General features: G+C 51.0%; 1 pseudogene; it reads left to right on the forward strand.

Moving 5' to 3' along the window:
* Positions 1-15,530, forward strand: part of LOC123056819 (uncharacterized) — a 42,333-nt pseudogene continuing 26,803 nt past the window's right edge.

Genomic DNA, 15,530 nt, shown 5'->3' on the forward strand with positions numbered 1-15,530 from the left:
ATGGCCAGGCGCACGACGGCGGTCGACGGCGGCAACCGGGGCGGCTTGAACAGCGTCGAGGAGGGGTACAGGCGCGGCTGGGGCGTCATGCGCGGGGCTGTCGGGGCTGCAGCGGGCATGGCGTGGGCGCGAACGGGAGCTGCGGTGGCTTCCGCGGGCAGCGGCGAGGGAGGAGAAATAGGGGGGCGCGAGAGGGGTGCGAGGGAGGCTAGGACGGGGCAGGCCTTGTGGCCAGGGCGCAACGGGCGGCCGACTACAGCGGCAGAGCAGCGGGGTGCAGGCGCGCGCGCGTCAGCACGCCCAGGAGGGGGCCGGCCACGGCGCGGGCGCGTGCGGGAGCAGAGCTCCAGGCGCGGGGGGGGGGCGCGGTGGAGCCAGGGGGGCTCGTCCGACCTGAGACGAGGCGGGCGCGAGCGTGCGGCGGAGAGGGGAGAGGAGGCCGAGGGCCTCACCGGGGTGCGTAGGGTCTGGGGAGCAGGGGTTGAGGAGGAAGACGGTGACGACGTCGTAGAGGAGGCAGGCCGGTGGGGCGGAGGAAGCAGTCCGGCAGGGGAGGAGCTCCGGGCGCCGGCGTCAGGCGGTTCCAGGCGGCGACGGGGCACAGCGTCGGGGGAGAGGGGCGAGGGGATCGGGATCTCCTCCCGATCCGGATCCAAACGAGGGGAGTGGGGGGAGCGAGTGGGGCGATGGGGTGGTTAGGGTTTCGGGGTGGGGGGATATGGATTGGAGTGGCCGGCTGGGCCTTTGCTCAGTTGGGCCGGTGGCCGAATGGGCCAGCCTGTTGGGTCGGCTGGCCCCGGGGGGGCCTTTTCCTTTTCTTCTCTTTTTTTTGTTTGTTTTCTCTTTTGTATTTTCTTGCTTTTATTTATTTTCTTTTCTGTTTTAAATCATTTTAAATTACTTAGGCATTTTCTAAAAATGTGTTTACTTCACCATAATTACCGATGCAATAATTGACATAGCCCGAACATTTTTGTTTTAATATTTGAAAACTTTTGTCGTTTGACATATTTAGGATTTAAATTTGAAACGGTTTTGAATTAACCCGAGATTAATTACAGTGACAAAGGTGACGTGGCACCATTAATGTGAGATTACTGTAGCATGATTATCCGGGCGTCACAACTGCTCTTGTAAGTTGGATTAGTGCCTTCTCGATGCATTCATTGTTTATCTGTGGAGGAGGCTCGATCTTGCGTGCTTCTTTCTTCTTCGAGTCTAAAGAAGTAGAGGTTGCTTCCTCGCATCTAGTCTTATGTCTAGCCTCTAATCTAGCAACAAGTGCACTAGTCTCATCTCTAGTCTCTATGCTAGCTAAAAGTGCACGAACATTTACTAAATTGCGCTCTATCAATATATCGATGTACTCTTCTTTCCAATACCAAAACTTGCATCCATGCTACACCATAAAATTTTAAGTTAGCACAACTAGTCAAATCTAGGAGCACAAACCGAAGCTAAAAAGAACACATACCCCATCGTTTAAGCACTTGATGAACACCCATCCGGAATGTTCCGGCATTGTAGACACGCGGCGCATGACCTTCTTTGGGCAGTGGTCACACTTAATGTGTTGCAACGATGCGTCGGCAAGCTTTTCGGCTAGCACTGAGCCCGGCTGACCGCCATTCATGTATCTGCCGGCGGACCACCGACGGTGTAGATCCGAGCGGCCAGAGGAGGAGCCACTGCCTGCATGCGGCCTTGCGGCCCTGCCAGGGCCTTCCGGCCCGGTGCTCGGCCAGTCCATGGCGTGGCGCGGCCTCCCACAGTCGGGCGAGCTCAAGACCGACTGGATCCGCCCCAAATCCGGCCGGCGGGTGCGCAAATCAGGTGGCCGTGGTTGGGTAGCTCGGGGGCACTGAGGGGGAAAGGCTGGACGAGCGCACGTCCGAGCTGCATAGCTGCAATGGCAGTGGCGGCTGCGGCGACGAGGGAAGAGTGGGGATAGTTGAGAAGAGTGGAGGGGGTGCGGCCGGAGGGAGGGGGGCGGATAGAAAAAGGCGCCCCTCTGCCACCGACGGGTGAGCCAGGGGAGGACACGCGCAGACGCCCTGCCCGTCCGCGTGCTGTCCGTTTCACTTTAAAAGCGGCACAAACTTGGACCGGGGATGAGTCGAAAGTGGACAGAAAATGAACAAAATTTGTTTGCGCCCGCACGCTGGGCCGTCTAGTTTGTCTGTTTTACTCTAAACAAACGCATGCAGATAGGATGGGATAGCGCGGTGAAGTTGGCCTAACATGGAGTGCTGGGGTAGCCTTGTTAATGGGGGGGGGGAGGTGGTTAGTGTAACATAAGCGTAGAGTTGATTGGGAGGGCGGTTACTAGTTTCTACTCATTAACTTTCTACTACTACCTTTTGTGTTTGAAACTGAAGAGTTTGAAGGCAGTAATTAATTCCATGCTAAGAGATGAGGAGTGCAGAAGACTAGTTACAGCGGGAGTAACTTCAGCAGTAATATCGAGTCCAACTCAGCAAATTTGCTTATGTGGCAATGAGTTAATGAGGAAAGAGGCAGTTTGAGTAACTTAGCTAGTTACTGTAACATCACATGTCCCAATGCAATATGAATTTATAAACTAATAAATAAGACATTGCATGTTACCATACTTATGTAGGCTAGTCATAGTGGGAGTAACTTAGCTAGTAACATAGCGCACTTCGAGAAAATTCTGCTTATATGGCAAGTAATTAATGAGAGATGGTAAAATAATATGTTACTGTAACATAACGTTTTTCAAGACAAGATGAGTCTACGAGTTAATAAATGAAGCTATCTATGATACTACTAGTATGTTACTTTGCATTATGAAGGTAGTAACTTAGACTAGTGTCATATGCATGACACTAGTCTAAGTTACTCCCCACTATGACCAGCCCCACTATAAAGGTAGTAATATAATCTAGGGATATGTGTATGTTACTCTCCATTGTGGCTAGTTGAAGAGGGATAATCGGGCATTGGTTATTTTTGCGGATGCTAGCAACTGCTAGTCTTCGAGAAATGGCAAGGATTAGAGCATCTCCAACGGCGCAAATCCAAATTTTCAAAGAACAATTGAAGTTACAAAATATGGATATTTTGTCCAAATAGTACCTCCAACAGCATACCCAAAAGTGCAGCATCTTTTAAAAAAAAGTGTACGCGTTTAGGCATATACCCATATTTTGCTACGAAATACCCATCCTATCCAAAATTGTGGCGGAAAGAAAAACCGTCCAAGTGAAAATTGAACATCTCCACACTGACGTGTAAAACTGACACATATCGGTCCACATACACGGATACGACAATCGGTCATCCACCTTATTTCCTAAATGTTTTTTATTTCACAACACTCAAAATAATTATCGAACAGTACAATTCATTCATAAATAACATGCAAATATCTACTTCTAATGTCTCAGTTGGTAGTCTCCATGGTTAAATTTCGTTCCACCAACGCCGGTTTATTTTCGTTCTCCCTCCCACCTCCCGTATACCAAAAAAAACCTACCAAAACCACGTAAGAGCAATGCCACTCGTCCCTCGCACGCCTCGCACTCGCATGCCTGAACGAAAGAAAAACCAGCGAAAAAAACCGACAAAAAATCATCCGACTCGCACGCACGAGCGAGTGACCTCCAGAGTGCCCTCGAGCGAGGCCTCTAGATCGCTTCGCCGCCGCCCTCGCACTCCCATCAGGCAACTCGCAATCCAGTCCTTCGTCACAGCCCTCACGCTCGCATCAAGGATCGAGGCCTCCAATGGCCGCTGCCGATCCCTTCGACGGTGTCGAACCCTTTGAGGAGCCGCCACCGACCCCCTTGAGGAGCCGTTCGCCGATCCCCTTTAGGAGCCGACGCTGATCCACGCGCCGCCACCTATGCAGAACCCTAGGGCAGGGCGCTAGGAACCACCGACAAGAGCATACTCGCTCTCGTAAGCGATCGACGCACCCCTCCCTACCCTCCCCTGATTCGTCTGCGGCCTCACGGATCAGATCTGACTTACTGACCGGTCAGTTTTCTTCCCCTCGTGATGTTGCTTTGGTAGGTGGCCAGGGTCTCTATGGTCAGCATCGGCGTCGACGTCGTCTACGGCTCCATCAGGCTCGACATCCTAGGTAACGCTCCAAATCTCCCAACCTCCTGCTGCCTTCTCCTATGGTACCGCTCGATCAATGCGAATTTGGTTGCATCACTGTGTTGGCCGCTGCTCCCGTGGTTCTAGGATTAACAGCGCGTTTGGTTGGGGGGAGTAGGATGTGGGGAATGGGAGTTCACAGGGTTTGAGGTTCAATGTCCCATGTTTGGTTCAGGTACATGGGAATTCATCAGGGATAGGGAAGGGGAATTTGACAGTGTTACATGGGAATTCATCCATGTTTGGTTCAGGTACATGTCCGCAACAGAAGGCAATCGAAAATCACTGCTAATACATGGGAAAATTCATTGGTTATCGATAATACTCCTGGTAATCGATGAGGACCTATCCCCCTTCTTTTCTTTGTTCGACCATCCTCATGCTTCCGCAGCTGTAGTCGCCTGCTCTCCAGACCGTCGTCGGGTTTGTGAAGATTTGATGTCATTCTAATGGCCACTATGCGTGGATCACGGACACCCCGATCTGGCTCTCCACCTCACGCCGACACGGTGCCTCCTAGCGACGACTTCCTCCTCCTCACGCCCTTGCCATCCTCCTCCGCAAGACTTCGCCGTCGCCTACGCGAGACCGACGCGCGGGAGGACGACGTCGACCATGGAGCACCGCGGACGTGCTACCACCATGGTGGGGACGAGGCGGAGTATGTCGCGGTGGCGGCGACGAGCACCGCGAACGCACTACCACCATGATGGGGGCGAGGTGTTACAACCCTCCCCTCGAGATCAGCTCCAGCCTGATGACGACAACCTGATCCCTACAGGTGACGATGACGTGCTCCGGCCAAGACAAGCCCCGTCCATATTCGTCATCGCAGGCTGCACCCCTCTCTCTTCCTTCACCACCACGAGTTGAGGAGGAGCACCATCAACTCTCTTGATTGAGTGTCTACTCTAATAGAAAAGAAGATGAAGTATGTGACCATCGTAGCTACTATTGAATTCATGTATATACATTGAATATTCATCCAACTTTTTCTACTGTTTTCCCAAATGACAAATGTGTTGATCTGAAGGAGAGAGGGTGAGAAGAAAAGGTACGACGTGCAGCTGGTAGCGGGAGAGAATTGTCTAGCCGGCAATCATGGATTTATAGCAAGGGCCACTGAGGGAGTCCTGGATTAGGGGGTCTCCGGACAACCGGACTGTTGGACTATGAAGATACAAGATTGAAGACTTCGTCCCGTGTCCGGATGGGACTCTCCTTGGCGTGGAAGGCAAGCTTGGCAATACGGATATGTAGATCTCCTCCCTTGTAACCGACTCTGTGTAACCCTAGCCCTCTCCGGTGTCTATATAAACCGGAGGGTTTAGTCCGTAGGATAACATACAATCATACCATAGGCTAGCTTCTAGGGTTTAGCCTCTACGATCTCGTGGCAGATCAACTCTTGTAATACTCATATCATCAAGTTCAATCAAGCAAGAAGTAGGGTATTACCTCCATCGAGAGGGCCCGAACCTGGGTAAACATCGTGTCCCCCGCCTCCTGTTACCATCCACCTTAGACGCACAGTTCGGGACCCCCTACCCGAGATCCACCGGTTTTGACACCGACATTGGTGCTTTCCTAGAGAGTTCCACCGTGTCGTCATCATAAGGAGGCATGGCTCGTCTCGTTGCCAAGAACAACATCACCTTTGGGGGAGCTCTGGATGTAGGCCAAAACTCTCCGACTAGGCGGCTTCGTCATGACCGCCCGCTCGGCCGCTGCACCGACGACGACTTCTCGGGTCATCGAAAATAGCCTCCACATCGGCTCGAAATTCACCGAGCAGATGGATCCAATGGAGCTCTCCTCTTTGAACGAGCTCTTGGACCGCATCGCCGCTCTGGGAGTCTCCACAGACTATGATCAGATTGGGCTTAAACCCGACCAAAGGGAGATTAACTCTCCGTCGGTCACCCATCAGATAGCGGTGGTGGAGGAGCAATGCGGCGATTCTTCCTCTATCCTGAGGACGAACTATGTCCGGATTCCCGAGCTCTCTGAGCCGTATACCCGTCCACGGGAGGACATCGCCCTAACCCTGAACCTAGAATCAGGCTGCATGCCGAACCTGCGGGGCAACATCCCGGAGCCCGAACTTCCAAGACCAGAAACTCCCCCACCCCTGGGTCTCAGATTGGGTCAAGGTTTGGACTTAAATCCACCCACCAACCCAAATATAAACGATCTTTCCCACATTAGGCAAGAGCCCCAAGAGACAGTACATCACTATTGGGCCAGATTCCTCCTTGTAATGAACAAGGTCAAGGACTGTCGCGAGGAAGACGCAATTTCGTTCTTTTGCAACAATTGCATGGACAAGGGAATCCTCAACGCCATAATTCGCCGTGACATTGCACACTTAGCTAACTTGGCGGCCATAGTATGGAAGTACTATGTGATTGAAAGCGCCTGGAAAACCCAAACAAAATTTTGGGATAATCCGGCTCTGACAAAACCCCCAGTCCGAACTAAAAGGGTGCACTCTCATAAGTCGTCCGACTCAATTACAAAGAAGCAAAAGCCCACTACAGGGCATGGAACCGTATTGGAGGGATGGCTTAACAGGCCCTGCAAAATTCATAGTACAACGGATACCATACCAACACACAACCTTAGAGCATGTTGGGTACTCCGGCAGGTGGCCAAGAGCGGTGAGGATCTCCTCATTCAAAACACCACAGAGCACCATCCCGTGGATAACAATATAGTATTGACAGTCTTCGAGACCTTCACCTCAAATAATAGGCGTAAGCGAGCACTCCACAGCCTTGCCGAAGTCTGCCACGTGGCAGCAATAAATCCATGGAGCGACACAGCTATCACCTTCAATGCCAGTGACGAACCTAAATTCCGAATAGCCCGAGCACCAGCCTCCTTGGTCCTCAGTCCAATTGTGGACGGCTTTCGGCTTACTAAAGTGCTCATGGACGGCGGCAGCGGATTAAACCTCATTTATGAGGAGACTCTTCAAAAAATGGAAATAGACAGAAACCATATTGAGCAAAGCAGCACGACCTTCCGAGGAATCATCCCCAGTCGGGAGGCACGTTGCGCTGGGAAAATCACACTAGATGTGGTATTCGGCACTTTAGAGAATTACAGGTCCGAAGAAATTACATTCCAAGTGGCCCCATTTAGTAGCGGATACCACGCCCTTCTAGGGCGGGAGGCATTCACGATCGTCCAAGCCATACCCCATTACGGGTACATGAAGCTCAAAATGGCCGGGCCCAATGGAATCATCACTCTAGCTAGTGACTCGGACATAGCACTCCGCGCCGAGAACAAAACAGCCGCACTGGCCCTCGAGGCATTATCCGAAGCCCTTGCGGTGGAGGAATTAACTGCGCTGCGCTCCACAGTGGACAGGGACGACGTGATACTCGACAAAAGATCCAAGTCCACCTCTTTTAAACCAGCAGATGAAATAGTCAAATTCCAAGTCCATCCAACGGACCCCACAAAAACAGCATCCATCGGGGCACAGTTAAACCCCACTATAGACGCCGAACTACGGGAGTTCCTGTGCTAGAATTGGGACATATTCGCCTGGCATCCTTCAGACATGCCAGGAATCCCATGCAGGCTGGCCGAGCATAGCCTTAACATTCTAAAGGGATTCAAGCCGGTCAAGCAGACTCTTCATCGTTTCTCTGAACCTAAGCGACAAGCCATGGGAGAGGAGCTAGCCAAGTTACCGGAGGCCGGATTCATTAGAGAAATAAAACATCCAGACGGGCTAGCAAACCTGGTAATGGTACCAAAGAAGGACAAATCCTGGCACCTATGCGTCGACTTCAAGGACCTTAATAAGGCTTGCCCAAAGGATCCCTTCCCCCTCCCTCGCATCGATTAAATTATCGACGCCACCGCAGGACACGACTTATTGTGCTTCCTTGATGCATAGTCCGGTTACCACCAAATTAAGATGGCGGAGTCCGATCAAGCTGCAACGACATTTATCACTCCATACATCCCCTTCTGTTTTAACACAATGCCCTTCGGGCTCAAAAACGCCGGCGCAACGTATCAATGCATGATTCAGACATGTCTGGAAAAGCAGATCGGCAAAACAGTGGAGGCATACGTAGACGATGTGGTCGTTAAAACCAGACACATTGACTCCTTAATAGATGACTTGAGGCTCACGTTCGACAATCTCTGAACATACGACATTAAGCTCAATCCGGAAAAATGTGTTTTCGGCGTACCCGCCGGAAAGCTCCTGGGCTTCATCGTCTCCAGTAGAGGAATTGAAGCAAATCCGGCTAAAATCCGAGCTCTGTCGCAGTTGGCTATCCCAACTGACCTCAAGCAAATCTAGAAGTTAACTGGATGTGTGGCGGCCTTAAGCCGCTTTATCTCCCGATTAGGAGAAAAGGCACTCCCCCTTTATTGCATTCTTCGGCGCACCGAACACTTTGAGTGGACGGATGCAGCCACGGCCGGATTGGAAGAAATAAAAGCCATCCTAGCCACCAACCCAATCTTGGCCGCGCCAAATGTCGGCGAACCAATACTGTTATATATAGCGGCAACTCACCAAGTTTTAAGCGCAGTGCTCGTCGTCGAATGAGAGACGGACGGACATAAATTCCCACTTCAAAAGCCGGTATATTATGTATCCACTGTCCTCACTCCATGCAAATCACGGTACCCACATTATCAAAAGATAGCATACGCGGTATTCATGGCATCCCGGAAATTATGACACTACTTTCAAGAGTGTTCAATTACGGTGGCCTCAGAAGTACCACTCAACGACATAATAAACAACCGCAATGCCACGGGCCGGATTGCCAAATGGGCTATCGAGCTCCTCCCGTTCGACATAACATATAGACCACGGCGAGCCATTAAGTTGCAAGTACTAGCCGATTTCGTCACCGAGTGGACAAAAGCCGAACTCCCTAAAGAGTACGGCGCGTACTCCAATTGGATCATGCACTTTGACGGCTCTAAAATGCTGGCTGGTCTGGGGGCCCCACCGAAGATACAGTCCAATACGTACTCCAAATACTATACACAGACTCCAACAACGCAGCCGAATACGAGGCCCTATTACATGGTCTCCGGATGGCAGTTTCCATGGGCATTCAATGCCTAGAGGTGCATGGGGACTCGAACCTCGCAATATCTCAAATAAATGGAGACTTCGATGCCAAGGATCCGAAAATGGCGGCATACAACGTCGTCCTCAAAATGTCAACTCGGTTCGAGGGGCTTGAATTCCACCATGTGGCTTGGGAAAACAATCAGGCGGCGAATATCCTCTCCCGTATCGGCGCTAAGCGCGATCCTATCCCACCTAACATATTCTTGGAAAGGCTGTTTAAGACATCCGTGGTATGGGAAGGGGACACCGGTAACAATAGTCCGGACCCGGCCACAACACCAAATACCGAACACTCTGACACAATCGGAGGCTCTGCCATCGAAATAACACCTTCAGCCCATGTGATAATGGCCGTCATCGCCCAGTGGATAGAACCATTCCTGGCCTACCTAACCAGGCAGGAACTACCCGAGGACCAAAATAAGGCACGCTGCATAGTGCGGTGATCTAAAGCCTACAAGGTCCACGAGGGAGAGCTTTATAAGAAAAGCACTACCGGAGTCCTTCAAAGGTGCATCTCTGAAGAGGAAGGGCGGAAGCTTTTGGCAGAAATCCATGCTGGACTCGGCGGCCACCACGCCGCAGCCCGGGCCCTTGTAAGCAAGGCCTTCCGTACAGGTTTCTATTGGCCGACGCCCGAGCATATGCACAAGATCTGGTCCAACATTGCGTCGGTTGCCAGCCTTTTGCAAACCAAAGCCATATGCCGCCTACCGCTCTCCAAACAATCCCCATTACTTGGCCCTTTGCGGTCTGAGGGCTTGATATGGTCGGACCCTTTAAAGGGGAACCCATAAGATAAAATACTTACTAGTCATGGTGGATAAATTCACCAAATGGATAGAAGCCAAACCCGTTAAAACGGCTGAATCCGGACCGGTGATAGACTTTATATCTGGGGTTGTACACCGTTATGGCATCCCCCACAGCATCATCACTGACAACGACACGAACTTTACAGCCGACGAGGTAAAACTTTGGTGCAGCAACATGGGCATCAAGCTCGATTATGCTTATGTCTATCACCCGCAAACTAACGGTCAAGTCGAGCAAGCAAATGGTCTTATCATGAGCGGCATCAAACCCAGATTAGTGCGGTCCTTAAAGGAATCAAACACGCACCGGGTAGAGGAGCTCGACTCTGTACTATGGGGGCTGTGGACCACGCCAAATCGCACTACCGGATACACACCATTTTTATGGTGTACGGCGCAGAGGCAGTTCTGCCTTGCGACATAATTCATGACTCACCTCGAGTGCGCATGTACGAAGAAAAATAGGCCGAGCTCGATCGACAGGACAGTTTGGACGCCCTGGAGGAGGAGCATGACATGGCAAAAGCCCGTTATGCATTCTATCAGCAACATGCTCGAAAGTATCAAAGCAGAGAAGTACAGGCCAAAACCTATAACGTTGGCGAACTAGTTCTACGCCTGCCGGAGAAGAAAAAGAACAAGCTCAAGCCCAAAGGGGAAGGTCCCTCCATTATTGACCAGGTTCTGACCGGTGGAGCGTACCGCCTGCGGGATGCATCGGACAATCGACTCGAGCCAAACCCATGGAACGCAGCCAGACTCCAAAGATTCTACGCCTAGTGCCGGACTCTATGTTCGTCTCCTTACCCCCGCCAATTTTTTGCATATCCGTTATCTGTCTTTTCTCTCTTTCTCTCTTCTTTTCTCTTCTCCTCAAGGCCTTAAAAGGCTAACTTGTGTCTTGACTACACAATCTTGATGCGCTAACCACGCTCATTATACTTGGGGGCTTCTTATATAGAAGCTTAATATAACTATTTTTCTGGGCTTTATGCCCCACACATGTGTTATTCTTCCACATGTACCTTTTTCGCCATTATATGCATCGATATGACTTAAGTTTTAGCCAAGCTGGGTTTCCTGGCTCTTGTATTTATGCCCTATGTTCTCGTTAATTCGGCTAGGGCATAAGGGGAGCACCTCTGCGATTGTTACTGCCGGGTCAGCCGGATGTGCACCTCAGACTGGGTGAAGTCGAAAGCTAGTGTTCTTAAGGGAATATTCGGTCAGTGAACAAAAGATGACTTTTATTTATTTTGATACATGCCCCCAGATGTTTATAGCATGCGTCTCTTTTCATAGTTCGGACATGCACATTAGGGCATGCGTACCCAGTGAAAGGAACCCTTAACGGAACTATTCTCCCTGGAAGATGTTTCTTACTATCCATGTCATATAACATAGCTAGTTGGGTACTTGTCTGTTCAGGCACTTATGACCCCTATGCCTGGTTTCCAGGCATACCGCGACTTTTACATAACCGAGCGGGTATTCGACTACACTCCGGACTATCGGGTCCGGAGGTCGAAGCGAAAAGGTCCGCCATGACAAATGATTTACAATCCGTCTAGGGACATTATATATGTCACTCAAAGTACACAGTCACTAAGACTGACTAAATTCTTCTTTTATACCATCAAACAGGCTGTCTAGCCTACAATCCTGTTGGGAATACTTTGCGGCTAATTCTACTTGGTCATACACCAAACTGACGGGGATCTCTTTCCTATCGGGCCCCATGGGTCCGACCTAGGCCATGTGGTTTGGGTCAGCTTTGGTATATCGCGTCTTCACCATGGCCCAGGCTTCCCTTGCACCTTGTCGGCAGGCTGATATCTTCCATAATCGGAAGTGCCGCCGTGCTCCCTTGAGCTTCTCTATAAGCTCCCCCATGCCTCCTAGCGGGGAGGCGGATGGCCACAAGGCTTGGGCAATACCCTGCATCACCTGCCGAACTTGTTCGTGCAGTTGTGAGAGCTCTGGTAGAAGATCACCTGCAGACCCGGGCATCTCCTTCGCGGGACGACCCGTCAGCATACTTGCAGACATAACTCTGTTAGCCGGCTTCTTCATCGAACTCTTTCAAAAGTTTGTTCAAGCACTTACTGAAAATGTCGCGTCGAAGCCGCTTATTCTCCTTCATGGAGTCCGCAAGCTGGGCTCGGACATCTTTCAGTTCCATGCCCAGCTGGATATTGGCGTCCTAGAGATTATTTTTCTACTGCCTGACCCGCGTAAGCACGCGCTCGCCAGCATTTAGCTGTCGATTAGCACGTTGCGCATTCTCCGGCACGGCCTCCGGCTTCACTCCGGAGTCATCTGCAACATCTGTTGTTAGATTTGCATGCATGCCGCATACTATCTGGTACCTGTCATTCTTTGCAATGGAAACAAGTGTTACCAGAGGGGGCCTTCTCGGACTCCTTCAACGCGGCAACCGCGGCCCGTAGCTGGGCTTTGCACTCTTCCAGATCTTGAGACAATTGGGTATTCTTTTCTGTAAGAACCTGCACAAATAATGATCCTTAAATCAGTTGTATCAACTGTTTCAAGTCTCAGGGGCTACTAATATATATAATCGTTAGATTTTCTTACCCGTATATCCTTTACATACTGGTCAGTGGCTCTGGCCAGACCGTTTTGAGCAGCACGGATGTATGCGTCTCCTGAGTTGAAGGCATCGAATGCCCCTTGGGAGAAACAAGCGTCACGAAGTATGGCCCGGCGACGCCTGTGATTCATGGCGCTCTCCACTTTGGAATTTGTAGCGGATAGTCTATCCGCATCCTCTATAGGAGGAGCATCCAGCGTTCGCCCTGTGTTAGCTTCCGCCTTTATGTCCGGCCATGGAGCCCGACTGGTGGAGGCGTGATCGGCAACCTCTCCGGATATAGTCCGGCGAGCATTTTTCCTACTAGGAAACATGGACGTCATTATATTTTAATAAAGACGACAACCACGAAGCGAGGTTCTGTATCATACCTCTGCGCCGGCGTCTCAGTCCTGACCGCCTTCCTTTTTAGCCTACCTGGCTTCGGTGTCCCTTATTGGCGAGTCACTGCGGGTTCGGCATGGCGTCCCGAGGGCCTTCCCTGTAAAACACCATATGTGTACGGTAGGTGGAGTGCATAAAAGAGGATCCTTCTCGAAAGTTGGGACTTCGGTTTTCTTACATGCGATGCAGGGAGTAGCCCAGGATAGTCGGCTATGATGGCCACCATGGCATCATCGCAGCTCAATTGATAGAATGTCCTGTCAATCAGCTCCACAAATATGTCCGGATCCTCTTCGAGTCCGGGATCGAGGGCCCGGTCAGGGTCCTCCGGTTGTGGAGGTGGGATGTTGACCTCCCTTACGGCTTTTCGCAGTTCCTGCCATGAAATGGCAAGGTGAGTATTTATGACGAAGAATGCGGGGAGGTTGGGAGTAAAAAGTGACAGCTCACCCAGCTTGGAGGATTGTACATGGAGAATCCATCTCGTGGCTTAATATGGATGAACTCCTCTTCCTCTCCCTTGAATAAATCAGACAGAATTTTTGCTAGAGCAGCAACTGAGTCCGGTCCCTTACGCCCACAGCGGGTGGCATCATCTTCCCCGTTAAAGCGCCACATGGCGTGCCCTCGATATTGAAGTGGCTGCACCCCCCGCATTATACATATTGAAATAACCTCGATTATTGTCAGTCCTGATTGAGCCAACACTTTTATCCGGCCCATCAGGTAACGGACTTCTCTGTTATCTTCCTCCTGAGGGCTCCGTGGGCGCCAGCTTCAGCGTTTCTTCAAAGAGGCATTGTCGAACTCGGGAAGACCCATCCGAATAGGGTCTGGAAGGGGGACGTCCTCCATGTAAAACCACTCCGAAGGCCAGTCTTCGGATGTCTTCTTCAGGGTACCGGACAGGTATCTGGTCCCGGCGATGCGCCATATTTCGGCTCCGCCCACTTGATATATTGACCCCTTCTGTGTATGGGGCACAAGGCAGAATAGCCTCTTCCACAGCTCGAAATGAGCTTCGCAGCCCAGAAACAGCTCACAAAGGGCAACATAACCAACGATGTGTAATATGGAAGCGGGGGTGAAATTATGCAACTGGAGGCCATAAAACTCTAGGAGCCCGCGGAGGAACGGATGGATCGGAAATCCAAGTCCCCTTAGTAAATAAGGGACAAGGCATACCCGCTCCCCCTTGGAAGGATTGGGGAAGCTCTCCGCTTGCTCCCCTCCATTATAGGTGGCGAGCCCGGCTCGAACGGGGACCATATACGCTGGAGGGAGAAATCCCTGGTTCTGTAACTCTACTAATTGGCTGTGCGGGATGGAACACTTCTCCCAGTCACTGGGCTTAGGGCTACGGGAGCGGGAGGAGGAGCTGCGATGGCCGGACATGTTAGAATGGATTTTTTCCGAGCGCGCTCTGATGGATACTCGCCGTGGGAGGATGGTGTGGTTTGGATCTAAGAATCCCCGTCTCTTTAATAGACAGTTTACTTACATGGCTAGGGTGGCGAATTTAAAAATGCCCTGGCTCCTCGCATTCGCTAGACACGTGGAAGATAGCCCTTATTGGGCGTGGAAGCCAAGAAGTGCAACATTTATGGGGAGCCAGACACTACTCAACAGATATTCAGAATTTGGAGAAGAACCCGCCTTGCAATGCCGAAGACAATCTGCGCGCCGGACTCATCGTCATTGAAGCCTGGTTCGGGGGCTACTGAGGGAGTCCTAGATTAGGGGGTCTCCGGACAGCCGGACTATATCCTTTGGCCGGACTGTTGGGCTATGAAGATACAAGATTGAAGACTTCGTCCCGTGTCCGGATGTGACTCTCCTTGGCGTGGAAGGAAAGCTTGGCAATACAGATATGTAGATCTCCTCCCTTGGAACCGACTCTGTATAACCCTAGCCCCCTCCGGTGTCTATATAAACCGGAGGGCTTAGTCCGTAGGACAACATACAATCATACCATAGGCTAGCTTCTAGGGTTTAGCCTCTACGATCTCGTGGTAGATCAACTCTTGTAATACTCATATCATCAAGTTCAATCAAGCAGGAAGTAGGGTATGACCTCCATCGAGAGGGCCCGAACCTTGGTAAACATTGTGTCCCCTGCCTCCTGTTACCATCCACCTTAGACGCATAGTTCGGGACCCCCTACCCGAGATCCGCCGGTTTTGACACCGACAGCCACAGAGTGATTTCTAGCAATCAGGGAGGCTAGAGAGACTTGGTTGTTGTTCTATTTGCTGCGTGAGAGGATGGTCACTCGATGTAAGAGCGCAGGGAATGTTGCTTGCTACTGCTACTGCGTGTGCTATTGTGTTGTTTTGTAATATGTAATATTTCTGAACTGTTAGAGATATTGCCGCAATGAGATTTGTTACCATTATGGATATATGGTCTTTTCCAGTGCATTGCAAAACTAACTAATAGTTTCTGATCAGATACCCTGGTAACCCTC

This window comes from Triticum aestivum, chromosome 3A, assembly GCF_018294505.1.
Source record: "Triticum aestivum cultivar Chinese Spring chromosome 3A, IWGSC CS RefSeq v2.1, whole genome shotgun sequence".
NCBI classification, from domain to species: domain Eukaryota; kingdom Viridiplantae; phylum Streptophyta; class Magnoliopsida; order Poales; family Poaceae; genus Triticum; species Triticum aestivum.